Raw genomic sequence first — 12,877 nt, forward strand, 5'->3', positions numbered from 1 at the left:
AGTGATGACAAGGTCCACCCATGCTCCTTCTCCCACCGGCTATCTCCAGCCGAACGGAATTATGACCTTGGCGACTGAGAACTACTGGCTGTTAAACTAGCCTTGGAGGAGTGGAGGCACTGGCTTGAAGGGTCTGAGTTCCCCTTCCTAGTCTGGACCAACCATAAGAATGTGGAGTACCTCAAGTCCACCAAACGCCTTAATTCCCATCAAGCCTGTTGGTCTCTCTTCTTCTCCCGGTTCAACTTCATGCTTTCCTACCACCCAGGCTCCAAGAACAGCAAACCTGACACCCTGTCCAGGATGTTCTCCTCCCACCAAGAGGAGTCCAAGCCACCCAAGACCATCCTTCCTCCATGCTGCCTGGTGGGAGCCGCCATTCTAGAGGTTGAGATGCTCATGCAGAAGGCCCTGGAGCAGGACCCTGGTGAAGGTAACCCCAACAACATTCCTCCTAACCATCTGTTTGTTCCCGGTCCTGTGTGAACCCAGGTGCTGCAGTGGGGTCATGGCTCCAAGCTGGCCTGTCATCCGGGAGCCACCTGAACCCTGGCACACATCTAGCAGTGCTTTTGGTGGCCATCCATCAAGGAAGACATCCAGGAGTTCGTGGCAGCCTGCGACACATGCTCCCGGAACAAGACAGCCAATCGACCCCCTGCCGGCTTGCTAAGACCCCTCCCGACTCCACCTCAACCTCACATCGCCCTGGAATTTGTCACAGGACTCCCCAACTCAGGTGGCAACACATGCATTCTCACTGTCATTGACCGTTTCTCCAAGACCATTCATTTCATCCCTCTGCCCAAGCTCCCCTCAGCCAAAGAAACTGCTGAACTACTCATCCAGCACATTTTCCATCTACACGGACTGCCCACTGACATCATTTCTGACCGGGGTCCTCAGTTCACTGCGCAATTCTGGAGGTCTTTCTGCAAACTCATCGGGGCCACCTGTAGTCTCTCCTCAGGCTTACACCCACAGACCAACGGCCAGGCAGAACAGGTGAACCAGGCTTTGGAGGTTGCACTCAGGTGCATGGTGTCCAGAGATGCCAGTTCTTGGAGTAAGTACCTACCCTGGATCGAGTACGCTCATAATACTCTTCTTTCATTTGCTACAGGTCTCTCACCCTTCCAGTGCTCCCTAGGTTACCAACCACATTTCTTCCCCAACCAAGAGGAGGAGGTCGCCATACCCTCTGCCCAGATCTTCATACGCCACTGCAGGAGGACGTGGGCATTGGCCCGGAGAAAACTCATTTGCTCTGCCCTAACATCCAAGAGGCAGGCCGACAAACGTCCCTCTAAGGTGCCCACTTACCGAGTGGGGCAACGAGTCATGCTCTCCACACACCATCTGCCACTCAGAACATCTCCTGCAAGCTGGCTCCCAGGTACCTAGGACGCTTCCTCATCAAAAAGGTAATCAACTCATGTTCTAACAGACTGGCACTACCACTCCCCATGCGACGCATCCACCCCATGTTTCACGTGTCACAGCTTAAATCTCTGGTCTCTAGTTCTTTGCAAAATTGGAACTCCAGTTGTGTGCTATGCCTTGTCGTATGACATCAGAACCTTCCATCAATAATGTTTTTTGTGGCTGAATGGGCACAAATCCTCATTGCTACATGACAAAATCTAGTGGAAAGTCTTCAAAAAACATGGAGGCTGTTACAGCAGTAAAGTTCTGAAAGGTTAAGATTATAAGTGTTTCTGAGAAAGTTTAGAATCATGCTATTGCCAGATTAATTCAATTTAAGCCATTTTTATTTGGATTCCTATTCATAAACGGTAGAACAAACAAAATTAGGCCTCAATCACCACACTGAAAAATAGAAGACCAAACAAAAGCAATGACAGTGTGTGCATGTGAAATTTTACACTTTTTTCTCAATTTTTTTTAAGGAAGCCATGTTTTTAACAAAGAAAAAATCTGAATATGTTTCTTTATAACCTGACTGCTCATACCATAGACAACTGGATTAAACAGAGGAGGACATAAAATATAAAGACATGAAAGTCCGGAATTCATATGGCAAATTCCTTGAATTTAGCCGACTTTGTATTATTTCAAAAAATATTCCAACAAAATAATTCAAAACAGCAAGAAGATGAGGTGTACATGTTTGGATGGCTTTAGTTTGACATTCCTTGGATGAATAAATGCAAACACGCAAAATTTGTACATAAGAGAAAAAAATCATCATAATCTATGGAATCATGTAAACAGCTATTAGACTAAGTCCAATTATGCTATGGATAGTGATGTCTGTGCAAGATAGTCTCATGAGGTCAAAATTAGCACAGTGCGTCTTATCTATAATTTGTCTACAAAAGGTTAAGCGTATTGTGAATGACTCATATATCAGAAAAGTAGCTAATGGATAAGCCCATGTAAAAAATATAAATCCCTGAAGTTTTTTGTTGACATTAAATCATGATAGTGTAGTGGGTAACAAATTGCAACATAACGGTCATAGCTCATAAAGGCCAATATACTTAGCTCAATAATATTGTAAGTATGTAAACAGAAGATTTGTATGAGACAATTTGTTAAAGATATTTTGTGCCCTTCAATAGAGAAATTAAATAACAGATAAGGATTCAAATTTCTGCTGCCATAGATACCATTACAAGACAGATTGCAAACAAAGATATACATTGGATTATGCAATGTTCTTTCAAAACAGATAATGGCAATCAGAAGTGAGTTCAGTATCACAATTGCAGCATAGAGTAGGAGAAAAATAAAGAACAAATGCTTCTGCTGGTCCATGACAATGTAGCCATCCAGAATGAATGTGGTAACACTTGATCTATTTTCCACTGTGTTTTCAGCTTTGCTACAGAAGGAAGAGAAATAAATATTCATTATAATGCATGACTTTAAAAAATAATGTACACCATCTGTGTGAATATTTTAACATCCAAATCATGATATTCTTAGTGTTTTATGATCTCATCTCATCTCATTATCTCTAGCCACTTTATCCTGTTCTACAGGGTCGCAGGCAAGCTGGAGCCTATCCCAGCTGACTACGGGCGAAAGGCGGGGTACACCCTGGACAAGTCGCCAGGTCATCACAGGGCTGACACATAGACACAGACAACCATTCACACTCACATTCACACCTACGGTCAATTTAGAGTCACCAGTTAACCTAAGCTGCATGTCTTTGGACTGTGGGGGAAACCGGAGCACCCGGAGGAAACCCACGCAGACACGGGAAGAACATGCAAACTCCGCACAGAAAGGCCCTCGCCAGCCACGGGGCTCGAACCCAGGACCTTCTTGCTGTGAGGCGACAGCGCTAACCACTACATCACCGTGCCGCCCCTTTTAGATCTTATGATACCTCAAAATAAACCTTTAGTTGATTACTTTTTACTCTGAAATTCATGTGGTCATAATTAAGCATAATAGTGTGGCAGCGGGGGCGTGGTCAAGCACCGGTCTGTGACAGGAGAGCGGAGTCAGGGAAGGTAAGTGGCAGAATCACTACACCTGATGTCAATTAACCTGTGTTTGTGTGTCTTCCCAGTGACCGCGCCCTATTTAAAGAGAGAGAGAGCAGAGGAAGGCAGCTCTCTCCTGAACCAGCCAACTTGTGTGTTTGTATGACTGGGAGAATATTTGTGTCTGAAAAGAAGAAATAAATTGAGTTATGGAACTTTATTCTGGCCTGCCATCTGATCAACCGCCAAATGGTCCTCCGCCAACTCGATGGCCTGATCCAGCGACACCGGGTGGTGGCACTGGACCCACTCTGCAGTTCCCTCTGGCATGCGGCCGATGAACTGCTCCAGCACCACCTGATCAAGGATTCCCTCGACTTCGTGGTTGGTGGCCCTCAACCACCGCCAGCAGGCATCCTGGAGCTGCTGGCCAAACGCGAACAGCTGGCCGATTTCCTCCAGCCGCAGAGCGCGGAAGCGCTGTCGCTGTTGTTCGGGGGTGCGCCCCACCCGCTGGAGGACGGCCCGGCGAAGGTCCGCGTAGGCCAGCCGGTGGTCGGCGGGGAGCTGTAGCGCAGCCAGCTGCGCCTCGCCTGTTAGCAGGGGGAGGAGCCGCGCCGCTCGCTGTTCCACCGGCCAGCCCGAGGCCTCTGCTGTCTGCTCGAAGAGCGTGAGGAAGGCCTCGGGGTCGTCCTGCGGGCCCATCTTGGCTAGGGTGAGTGAAGAAGGGCCCGCGGCGGTGGAGATGGTGGACCCCGCCGACACGAGGAGGTGCCGGAAAGCCTGTCGATCTTCCTGCTGCGCCAGCACCAGGGCCTTGAACCGGTGCTCTTGCTCCTTCCGGAGGATGACTCGCGCCTGGTGCTGGCTCTGCTGGGCTGTGGTGAGGGCGTGGACCAGGTCTGCGAAGGAGGAGGACTCCATGGGGCTGTTCTTTTCCTGTGCTCCATCCCAGGTTTCGGCACTACTGTGGCAGTTCGTAGGAGGGGGAGGAGCACAGAAAGACGGCAGGCCAGAATAAAGTTCCATAACTCAATTTATTTCTTCTTTTCAGACACAAATATTCTCCCAGTCATACAAACACACAAGTTGGCTGGTTCAGGAGAGAGCTGCCTTCCTCTGCTCTCTCTCTCTTTATATAGGACGCGGTCACTGGGAAGACACACAAACACAGGTTAATTGACATCAGGTGTAGTGATTCTGCCACTTACCTTCCCTGACTCTGCCTTCCTGTCACAGACTGGCGCTTGACCACGCCCCTGCTGCCACAAATAGTATAGTCATATATTTTAGAGATAATTGAAAAAAAAAGCCCCCAGACATCTCATCTCATTATCTCTAGCCGCTTTATCCTGTTCCACAGGGTCGCAGGCAAGCTGGAGCCTATCCCAGCCAACTACGGGCGAAAGGCAGGGTACACCCTGGACAAGTCGCCAGGTCATCACAGGGCTGACACAGACACAGACAACCATTCACACTCACATTCACACCTACAGTGGTGCTTGAAAGTTTGTGAACCCTTTAGAATTTTCTATATTTCTGCATAAATATGACCTAAAACATCATCAGATTTTCACACAAGTCCTAAAAGTAGATAAAGAGAACCCAGTTAAACAAATGAGACAAAAATATTATACTTGGTCATTTATTTATTGAGGAAAATGATCTAATATTACATATCTGTGAGTGGCAAAAGTATGTGACTCTTTGCTTTCAGTATCTGGTGTGACCCCCTTGTGCAGCAATAACTGCAACTAAACGTTTGCGGTAACTGTTGATCAGTCCTGCACACCGGCTTGGAGGAATTTTAGCCCGTTCCTCCGTACAGAACAGCTTCAACTCTGGGATGTTGGTGGGTTTCCTCACATGAACTGCTCACTTCAGGTCCTTCCACAACATTTCCATTGGATTAAGGTCAGGACTTTGACTTGGCCATTCCAAAACATTAACTTTATTCTCCTTTAACCATTCTTTGGAAGAACGACTTGTGTGCTTAGGGTCGTTGTCTTGCTGCATGACCCACCTTCTCTTGAGATTCAGTTCATGGACAGATGTCCTGACATTTTCCTTTAGAATTCGCTGGTATAATTCAGAATTCATTGTTCCATCAATGATGGCAAGCCGTCCTGGCCCAGATGCAGCAAAACAGGCCCAAACCATGATACTACCACCACCATGTTTCACAGATGGAATAAGGTTCTTATGCTGGAATGCAGTGTTTTCCTTTCTCCAAACATCACGCTTCTCATTTAAACCAAAAATTCTATTTTAGTCTCATCCATCCACAAAACATTTTTCCAATAGCCTTCTGGCTTGTCCACGTGATCTTTAGCAAACTGCAGACGAGCAGCAATGTTCTTTTTGGACAGCAGTGGCTTTCTCCTCACAACCCTGCCATGCACACCATTGTTGTTCAGTGTTCTCTTGATGGCAGGCTCATGAACATTAACATTAGCCAATGTGAGAGAGGCCTTCAGTTGCTTAGAAGTTACCCTGGGGTCCTTTGTGACCTCTCCGACTATTACACGCCTTGCTCTTGGAGTGATCTTTGTTGGTCGACCACTCCTGGGGAGGGTAACAATGGTCTTGAATTTCCTCCATTTGTACACAATCTGTCTGACTGTGGATTGGTGGAGTCCAAACTCTTTAGAGATGGTTTTGTAATCTTTTCCAGCCTGATGAGCATCAACAACGCTTTTTCTGAGGTCCTCAGAAATCTCCTTTGTTCGTGCCATGATACACTTCCACAAACATGTGTTGTGAAGATCAGACTTTGATAGAACCCTGTTCTTTAAATAAAACAGGGTGCCCACTCACACCTGATTGTCATCCCATTGATTGAAAACACCTGACTCTAATTTCACCTTCAAATTAACTGCTAATCCTAGAGGTTCACATACTTTTGCCACTCACAGATATGTAATATTGGATCATTTTCCTCAATACATAAATAACCAAGTATAATATTTTTGTCTCATTTGTTTAACTGGGTTCTCTTTATCTACTTTTAGGACTTGTGTGAAAATCTGATGATGTTTTAGGTCATATTTATGCAGAAATATAGAAAATTCTAAAGGGTTCACAAACTTTCAAGCACCACTGTATGGTCAATTTAGAGTCACCAGTTAACCTAACCTGCATGTCTTTGGACTGTGGGGGAAACCGGAGCACCCGGAGGAAACCCACGTGGACACGGGGAGAACATGCAAATTCCGCACAGAAAGGCCCTCGCCGGCCACGGGGCTTGAACCCAGACCTTCTTGTTGTGAGGCGACAGCGCTAACCACTACACCACCGTGCCGCCCCACCCCCAGACATTTTACAAATTATTGAATTAAAACTATTACCATTTAAATACATTCTTCTCTAATGAATAACATGCCTAATATTTGTTTCAGAAACTTGTCACTGAAAGTTCTGTGCAAGATAACTCCATTATGCCAATATTAAATATCCATCAAAATTCAGTTAAACTGTATTCTACATATGTTATTTCAATTTCCAATTCATGATAATGAAGATATAGCTTTTACTCCAAGCAGTTGTCTGATATTTTTGTAGAAGTCCAGAGATGAAGGTTATTCTTATGCAATGACTTGCTCATCTGTCAAGCTGTGTTTTATGGCTTAGAAAAATGGGATGTTCTACAATATCACCATCTCTTGTGGCCCAAGTCTCTTGGCTTTTATGTCATGTACTAGAAAATGTAACTGTATGAAAGCATTATCTGTAGGGGTCAGCAGCAGGGCTGGAAAGATACAAAAATATTTAGGCTTGGAGGTTTACACCCACAAGGGCCACACCATACACCCACAAGTAATTTTGAGACAACTGACTGCTTACTGTAATGTACACCCTTCAAGCAATTTATTAGGAATCTGTGGCATTGTGTGTGTGTGTGGTGTGATTGAGTGTCAGCTATGAACGGCGAGGAGTCAGGTTGAACCAGTAGGGAACGTGTGAAGATGTGCACATGTGCTTAATTACTGGCTGTCTCTTAACTTGTGTCTCTCTCTGTCCTTCAGACAGCCAGGGGAGAGAGAGAGAGAGAGAGAGAGAGATGTGTTCCCAAACGCGTGTGGTGACTGTGTATAGGGGTTAATTATTGCACTGAAAATAAACACACCTGTTCTGAAGCCTGCTCCCAGTTCCTCTGTTTCCCAAACATCAGAGAGTTGTTACAGCACCCCTATACATCTTGTCATTCATGTAAATATCTAATCATTAGTCAGCAGTGCAATGAATAAAATCATGCAGACATAGTTCAGGAGCTTAATTTAGTATTCACATCAAACACCAGACTAGAGACAAAAAAAAAAGTTCTCGCTGGCTATGGCATGGTTGTTATTGCCAGATGAGCTAGTCTGAGTATTTCAGAAAATGTGACCTGAGTTTACACAACATGGTGTGAAAAAAACCCCACTCTGTTAGATGTTAAAGCACAACCCAATGAGTTCTTATAGGCTATGTCCACATCAGTGAAGGATTCACGAATGTGCATCATGGTCAGCATCTTGTTGGGGGTGGCATGAGCTACCTGCAAAAAAAAAAAAAAAACATTCTGAATTTTGAGATTGGTTTTCTATCACTCATTTAGATGTCATGGCAATGATATCATGTCATCTTGTAGGTCAGTTAACTTGTTGGAGGGGGCACCCTGATTCTAGTTTGTGAGCTAGGCAGCCAGGCAACTTCCTAGTCTCACACATGGTGTGGGGGTAGGTTGACCTCTAACTGTAGGTATCCCCACTGGAACCCCGAGGTAAGGGAACTGGGGGAATCCATTGAAAAGCGCACACCTGTCTTTGTACAATAGTAAAGCAGAGTAAAATCAGTAATACTATGAAATGCTACCAAATAAACCACAATTGATTCATCCATCCATCCATTATCTGTAACCGCTTATCCCATGCAGGGTCGCAGGCAAGCTGGAGCCTATCCCAGCTGACTATGGGCGAGAGGCGGGGTACACCCTGGACAAGTCACCAGGTCATCGCAGGGCTGACACATATAGACAAACAACCATTCACACCTACGGTCAATTTAGAGTCACCAGTTAGCCTAACCTGCATGTCTTTGGACTGTGGGGGAAACCGGAGCACCCAGAGGAAGCCCACACAGACATGGGGAGAACATGCAAACTCCACACAGAAAGGCCCCCATCGGCTGCAGGGCTCAAACCCAGAACCTTCTTGCTGTGAGGCAACAGTGCTAATCACTACACCACTGTGCTGCCTCAATTCATTCATAATTCTTTGAATATATATTGTTTCACAGACATATTATTGCATTTTTTCCTGGTTTGTGTGAAATCCTTTAGGATAATATAAAACCTAGTCTGACACACAAGGCACACTGTCAAGTCTGCACCTGCTTACACTCAAGACTCTACCTCCCAAAGTTCACAGCGGCCTCCAAATACTGCCACCGCAGGCTACAATAACCAACCTGCACCTCATTTCTCTCAGTCTCCGGAGCACTGATTATCACACACACCTGTTCAGAATCACAAGCTCATCACTGCACAGTATAAAAGGACTCTCAGTACAAATATTCATGCAAAGTAAATGTTCAGTGTTCCCATGCCTGACCTTACCAAGCCTTGTTTATCCATGCTGATTATTTGATTATTGATTCAGTTTGTACTTTGGTTATTGCTCATAACCTCTGCCCTTGATATTCTGTCTATGCCTCACCCGACCTTTGCATTTTTTTTTTAACTCTGCCTTTAATCACAGATTTGGATTTGTCTGCCAGCTTTGCTGTCATGAATATCTACTGCTTTTACATTTGTCTGTTGCCTGCATTCCTGACACACACAATTTTAAAACCTATTAATGTGGAGGTAGCCAAAGAAAGAGATCAGAGAAAGAGAGTGGCCAGACCAGTTCAAACTGAAAAGGAAAAATACAATGAAAACTCTTTATAACAATGATGACTAGAAAAGCATCATGCAACACACAGTTTTAGCCACTTTCAGAATGGGGTTCCTAATAATTTTGCTGGTATATCTCAGATATGCTGGTGTATCTCAGAGCAAAAGCATGAGATAAGCTTTCAGTGGCTTGTGGTGATCCTAGATAGGAGGGCTAAAATTTAAATGGTACCAGTACAGCATTTAAACATGATCGATATCAATAGCACAAGCCCTATTTATCCCCTTTGGACACAAGGAAAAATGCTATGGGACTTCATGTATACAATTGTACACATTATGTCTGAAGAGGTTATATTAATGCCCACAAGTGCAGCCACCAGATTAGCTATCATAAGCTTAAAAGTCCAAAAGCACTTCAAGTTTTATTGCACATGGGTAACCAGTATGGCATCCAGGATGTGACAAAAATTTATTAATAGCTAAGCATGGGAAGTTAAGTAGAGCCAGTGTAAACATACTTCTTATCCTGGATTTAGTCAGATGAAAAGTTTTCTTCAAGTCAGTATGGACAACGGAAGAACAGGATATCTGTATGAACCTTCAAAAAAGGACTATCTACATCTGGGAAATGATTTCAACAGCAAATCATCAGATGATTTTAATGATGAAATCAGTGGTGCTTTGCAAGTGCTAAGTCGGGAAGACAAGAAAAAGGGTTCGGCAGCTATCTACTGCTGATGTGGAAAGTGTGTCAAGTGGAAAACTGATACTGAATGTGTTTATTGTAAAGAGCACAATCTTTTATGCGATATAATACAGGCACATTCATTGAATTGTTTCACAGATAAACTTGGTTTTGAAACGTTTGTCACACATAAGCCTGCATTGAAAATTGACTATATACAGGCCATGATAGCCTGTGTGTAGCATGTACCGTGATAGCATGGTGGGCTGATGCAATTGGACCATCAGCAGATGGCAAACTCATAATTTTTATTTTATTTTATTTAACTTTGCCCATCAAAAATCATAGGCAGGTCCTCCACAACAGCATAACCAATTACTGTGGGCCAAAAATAAAATAAACAAGTACAAAATAATATCAAACATAAGCAAAGTTCCACAGAGTTTTGCATTAACTGCAGCAGGTCAAGGTCAAGATCAAGGCTTTTTTTTTTTTTGTCATTTCAACCATATACAGTTGGTTGAATACAGTTGATAGGAGATGGGTTTTCCTCAGCCTACATAGGAAGTAGAGACATTCCTGGACTTTCTTGACTATGGAGCTGGTGTTGAGGAATGAGGTGAGGTTCTCTGCCAGATGAACACCAAGGAATTTGGTGCTCTTGACATTCTCCACGAGTGAGCCGTTGATGTACAGTGGAGAGTAGTCACTCCATGTTCTTCTGAAGTCAACAACCATCTCTTTTGTTTTGTCCACATTCAGAGACAAGTTGTTGACTCTGCACCAGTCCGATAGCTGTTGAACCTCCACTTTGTATGCTGACTCATTGTTCTTACTGATGTGACCCACTACAGTTGTGTCATCAGCAAACTTGATGATGTGATTTGAACTGTGAGTTGCTGCACAGTCGTGAGTCAGTATAGTGAACAACAGTGGACTGAGCACACAGCCCTGTGGGGCCCCAGTGCTCAGTATGGTGGTGCTGGAAGTTCTGCTCCCAAGCCGGACTGACTGAGGTCTTTCAGTCAGGAAGTCCAGGATCCAGTTGCAGAGAGGGGTGTTCAGGCCCAGCAGGCCCAGCTTTCCCATTAGCTGCTGAGGGATGATTGTGTTGAATGCTGAACTGATGTCTATGAACAGCATTCGAAAGAATGTGTCTTTCTTGTCCAGGTGGCTAAGGGCTAGATGAAGGGTGGTGGCTATGGCATCATCTGTTGACTGATTACAGTGATATGTGAACTGCAGAGGGTCCAGTGAGGGATGTAGCAGGGTCTTTATGTGCCTCATGATGAGCCTCTCAAAGCACTTCATAATGATGGGTGTGAGTGCAATGGGACAGTAGTCATTGAGGCAGGACACTGTAGACTTCTTTGGCATAAGGACAATGATAGTGGTCTTGAAGCAATTTGGAATGATGGCACTGCTCAGGAAGATGTTGAAGATTTCAGTGAGAACATCTGCCATCTGGTCCGCACATCCTCTAAGCACTTTACCTACCAGGGATGTTTTCTGGTCCAGCAGCCTTCCATGGGTTGACTCTGCATAGAGTTTTCCTCACATCAGCTGTGGTCAGACACAGCACCTGGTCACTGGGAGGATGGATGGTCTTCCTTGTTGCCACACCATTCTGCACCTCAAGCAATGCATAGAAGCTGTTCAGCACATCTGGAAGGGAGACATCATTGTCACAGACAGGTGGTGTTGTCCTGTAGTTTGTGATGGCCTGAATGCCCTGCCACATGCACTGTGTGTCACCGATGTCCCGGAAGTAGCTGTGGATTCTCTGTGTGTGTGTGTGTGTGTGTGTGTGTGTGTGTGTGTGTGTGTGTGTGTGTGTGTGTGTGTGCTTTGCTGCTCTGATGGCCTGACACAGTTTGGCCCTCGCTACTTTTAGGGCCACCCTGTCACCTGCTCTGAAGGCAGCAGTTCAGATCCCCAGTAGTGCACGCACCTCTGCAGTAATCCACGGCTTCTGGTTGGGGCAAGTGGTGATGGTCTTAGAAACAGTAACATCATAAATGCATTTGTTGATGTAGCTGGTCATTGATGCTATGTACTCCTCTAAGCTGGTGCAGTCACCATTGAGAGGGGATACATGCAGTGAATGTGGGACCATTGGATACTTCGAAACCCACAATCAAGGCTAACAAATAAACAGCTATTAGTGTTCCCCAGTGTTCCAACATCCGTAATCGAAATCTACTATCACAACTAGTGATTAATGAAATACAACAAGGCAAGGGGGAGATGTCAGGGGGAGATGTCATCATCATCCCCACAACCAGAGATTGGGTACCAAGCCCCAACAGCTAACAGCCTCAACACAAGATAAAGGCAGCACGGAACAACAACCGGTCAGAACCACCACGAGCTGAGGTGGAAAAATACTGGAAAGACATATGGGAAAGAAAGGCATCACACAACACTGATGCCCAATGGACATTAGTCTAAGACATTAGTCTTAGTGGACCTAAGAGCTGACCACAGCAACCCAGAACAAGAACCAGTAACCATCTCAATGGCAGACGTCCAAGAAAGAGTGTCAAAGATGAAGAGCTGGACAGCACCAGGCCCCGATATGATCCATACGTACTGGCTGAAGAAGCTAACTGCACTCCATGAACGCCTAGCAGCACAGATGAACCAGCTGCTGAGGGATGGGACCCACCCAGAATGGCTAACCCAAGGCAGGACAGTCCTAATCATGAAGGACCCCCAGAAGGGACCCATCCCATCCAACTACCGGCCAATTACCTGTCTCTGCACAACATGGAAGGCCCTGTCAGGCATCATTGCGGCAAAAATGAGTAAGCATGTGGCTCAATACATGAGCGAGGCACAGAAGGGAATTGG

The 12,877-nt window shown here is 45.2% G+C and overlaps 1 pseudogene; it reads right to left on the minus strand.

Moving 5' to 3' along the window:
- Positions 1-1,882: 1,882 nt before the first annotated feature.
- LOC132894775 (olfactory receptor 51E1-like) lies at positions 1,883-11,488 on the minus strand (annotated as a pseudogene).
- Between the last annotated feature and the right edge of the window lie 1,389 nt (positions 11,489-12,877).

Source organism: Neoarius graeffei, chromosome 12 (assembly GCF_027579695.1).
Source record: "Neoarius graeffei isolate fNeoGra1 chromosome 12, fNeoGra1.pri, whole genome shotgun sequence".
Lineage (NCBI taxonomy): Eukaryota > Metazoa > Chordata > Actinopteri > Siluriformes > Ariidae > Neoarius > Neoarius graeffei.